Source organism: Mytilus galloprovincialis, chromosome 10 (genome assembly GCF_965363235.1).
Source record: "Mytilus galloprovincialis chromosome 10, xbMytGall1.hap1.1, whole genome shotgun sequence".
NCBI classification, from domain to species: Eukaryota; Metazoa; Mollusca; class Bivalvia; order Mytilida; family Mytilidae; genus Mytilus; species Mytilus galloprovincialis.
Window position 1 is genome coordinate 35862639 of NC_134847.1, and position 4390 is coordinate 35867028.

Here is a 4390-nt window from a genome sequence, read left to right on the forward strand (position 1 = left end):
GAGGTCAAGGTCATAGGTTAATTGGACGTTCTAGATTTTGACCTTTGCTCCAAATTCATTTATATACATCATAAAGCCATAGGAACTGACATTTTCAACTGAATTTTAATATTTTTATTTCAAAATAGAGTCTTATTGGTTGAAAGACCTTCAATTGTTCTCTGAACATTTGGTTTTTAATTTTTTTTTTTTTTTTCTTCCGCCTAATTTTTTTCCTTCACTGTTTTTTTGTTTCATAATATGTCGCTCAGATATTTGGAATATGATATCAAACAGTTTATACGCTTTTGAAACTGACACCGCTTAATTGAATACTTTCCCATATAAGAGTTATCTCCCCGAACACTGTTTTTCTTGTTATTCCTCAGGCTTCGCAACCGTATAAGAAACCGACAAATTTATTTTTCCAAATTGCTCGTTATATCCTCAGGATGTTCTGCTTTATTTTGACCGAAGCTGTATATAGATTCCATATCAGAGTTTTCCCCCCTTTTATGTTTGATATAAGTAATATGCATTTCTAACTGGAAAACCATAAGTGATAGAGACCTAGGGTCTTTTGATTTGAGATCCTTGATCCAAAAAACTGGAAATAAGGTCAAGGTCGAAGGTCAAGGTCATATTCTAAATTTTGATTTTGGATCATTTTCACTTATTTTCAAAAGCCGTATAACATATCTACAAATTATTTTTACCAAATTGTTAGTTGCGACATGTCGTAACACATAAATTTTAGTCGAAAGAGTACGTAGACATTTGATGCCAGTTTTGCCCCCTTTTATATCTAATATTAGTTGTAAGGTAATACAACTCATTAACAATATATAGTAGAGGCCTAGAGTCTTTTGATTTGAGGTCCTTGGTTGATGACCTCGAAATTGAGCTCAAGGTCATAGCTAAATGTAACGTTCTAGATTTTGACCTTTGCTTTTACCTCATATGTATACATGATCAAGACATGGGAATTTTTATATTAGGTTGCAAGCAATGGGATCTAGAAAAAGACAACCGGACGTGACCTTTTGTAAACCGGAAGTAGCTATATTTTGTACTAAATCAATGTAAAAGTATATAGAACCATATATTTTTGGAATCAGTGTCAAGTAAACAATAGAAAATTACCGGAAGTAACATATTTTAAACCGGAAGTAAAAAATTATCTAACTAATTTATATCTTTTTGTATAGAAACCATATACTTTTGGAATCAGCGTTCAATAAGCTGTCATTTGACGCTAAAATTGACATTTAAAACCAAATTTTAATATTTTCTTATAAAAAAGATCTTTACTGGTGGAAAGACCATCAATGGTTCTCTGAACAATTGGTTATTAATTTATTTTGCGATCGTTGTTAGTCTTTTGTCGTTTTCCGTTTATTGCCGTAGCATTGTCCGTTCATTTTTGAAAACGGAATTATTCACACATATCACAGCACTAGTAAAGCGTTTTTGATGTCTAAATCTTTCTTTAAATACAATTTTTGACATATTTTGAGACCATTATACGGTAATAAACAATTTTTGAAATTTGAATTTTTTGCCGCATTAGTTACTTGAACATTGCTTGACTTCATTCTACTATGCAAAATATCTCATTGAAAACTGTACAATACACAGGAATTAATTTCTGGAGCCTACCCCTGTTTAAAAATTGGTAAAAAAATACACTGATTTTTATAGACATTACGGTACTGTTTGTTGCAGGTGTAATATTTTGTCTCTTTATTATTATTGCCTTTTCGAAGTAATCATGTGCTTCTGATATTGATCAATAGAAAATTTAATTTGAGTGACGCTGTGCCGAAAACCAAATTAAAAATTCGGACCAGTTCAATATGAAATAAATTCACTATTTTGAAACGGACTATAGCTTTAGAAATCGGATACATGTGCACACTTTAGTTTCTTTTCGTAAAAAACAGCTTCTGGTGGTCTATATTAGCTATACAAGTAGTCTGGTAAATGTTTTGAATGATGCGAAATCGTTTAGCGTATGCATATACCCTTGGAGCCGTTTTTACCAAAAGAGGGGGAGGGTTAAATCCGAAGATTTCTGTGTCATGTGATGTGACAAGATCTAACAAGTATCGCCAAAAGTTAGGCCTATATATGGTTATCAAGCCTGTAAGACAAATTTTAGATAAAAACAGAAAAGACACATCAAGGCGATGTAATCCTGTACTTAGTATCCGTATTTTGAATGCAAATAAGAAACAGACTATAGCATGAAAACGGAATTATTCACACATATCACAACACTAGTAAAGCGTTTTTGATGTCTAAATCTTTCTTTAAATACAATTTTTGACATATTTTGAGACCATTATACGGTAATAAACAATTTTTGAAATTTGAATTTTTTTGCCGCATTAGTTACTTGAACATTGCTTGACTTCATTCTACTATGCAAAATATCTCATTGAAAACTGTATAATACACAGGAATTAATTTCTGGAGCCTACCCCTGTTTAAAAATTGGTAAAAAATTACACTGATTTTTATAGACATTACGGTACTGTTTGTTGCAGGTGTAATATTTTGTCTCTTTATTAGTATTGCCTTTTCGAAGTAATCATGTGCTTCTGATATTGATCAACAGAAAATTTAATTTGAGTGACGCTGTGCCGAAAACCAAATTAAAAATTCGGACCAGTTCAATATGAAATAAATTCACTATTTTGAAACGGACTATAGCTTTATAAATCGGATACATGTGCACACTTTAGCTTCTTTTCGTAAAAAACAGCTTCTGGTGGTCTATATTAGCTATACAAGTAGTCTGGTAAATGTTTTGTATGATGCGAAATCGTTTAGCGTATGCATATACCCTTGGAGCCGTTTTAACCAAAAAAGGAGGAGGGTTAAATCCGAAGATTTCTGTGTCATGTAATGTGACAAGATCGAACAAGTATCGCCAAAAGTTAGGCCTATATATGGCCATCAAGCCTGTAAGATAAATTTTGGATACAAACAGAAAAGACACATCAAGGCGATGTCATCCTGTACTTACCCGTATTTTGAATGCAAATAATTATAAGAAACAGACTATAGCATGAAAACGGAATTATTCACACATATCACAACACTAGTAAAGCGTTTTTGATGTCTAAATCTTTCTTTAAATACAATTTTTGACATATTTTGAGACCATTATACGGTAATAAACAATTTTTGAAATTTGAATTTTTTTGCCGCATTAGTTACTTGAACATTGCTTGACTTCATTCTACTATGCAAAATATCTCATTGAAAACTGTATAATACACAGGAATTAATTTCTGGAGCCTACCCCTGTTTAAAAATTGGTAAAAAATTACACTGATCTTTATAGACATTACGGTACTGTTTGTTGCAGGTGTAATATTTTGTCTTACCCGTATTTTGAATGCAAATAAGAAACAGACTATAGCATGAAAACGGAATTATCATCCGAAAAAAAGTTTTCATTCGGATTTTTTTTTTATAATTTCATTTTACATTTAGCAGACACGTATAAATTGATTCGAAAGACTGTCATGACTAAACAATTTCGGAAATTATAGTCAGCTATAAAAGGTCCCGACATGACAATGTAAAACAATTCAAACGAGCAACATAACGGCCTTATTTATTTTAAAAAAACTAGCTTGGTTAAAACAAAGCAACATGCATGTCGGTGAAAAGTGAACCATAATTATTTCTGATGGGATTTGCATGCAATTGGTCTCAGTTGAAAAAAACGTTAACCTAACATAACATACATTTGGTCAATGAAAAAAAAATCATGTCAGTTTCACAGTATTTGTTCCATTTTTTTTGTCGAATAACGAGGTTTTTTAAAATGTGATTTGTCCGTTCGTCAAGCAAGACAGTTGTTTTAACTATGGACACTTAACGAAAGATTGACTTATAAGTCTACATTGTATTTATTGTTAAATTAAGTTTATAATGAGGAATACGTGTGTGAAGGGAAGAAAAGTCAATTTGTTCTCCTTACAGAAGCTACAAAATGTATGTTAATTTTATCTCACTTGGGCTTTTTTTTTTATTTTATCTTTTAAATTAAATTATGATATTGCATAAAGTATAGTATATTCTAAAAGAGAGATCCTATTTTTATAATCAAAACCAATATATAGTGTCACTGTTTAAATATTGCAATTCTGAACATAATTTCATTATATTATTTGTTATATTGGTTTCTTACAACATCTACTACTAGGGACACAAATTCGGCCCTGTTGACTTCAATTTGTTTGGTTACTTGAACTCTTCTTGGTTTCAAATGTTAATAGAACTTGATTTGCTTGGTAAAACCTTTTAAAAGGTTGCATACATGTATCTTTTATTTGACACAATGCTGCGAGATTTTATGATTTTAGTCGTTGTGTATTCAAGTAACAATCCATTG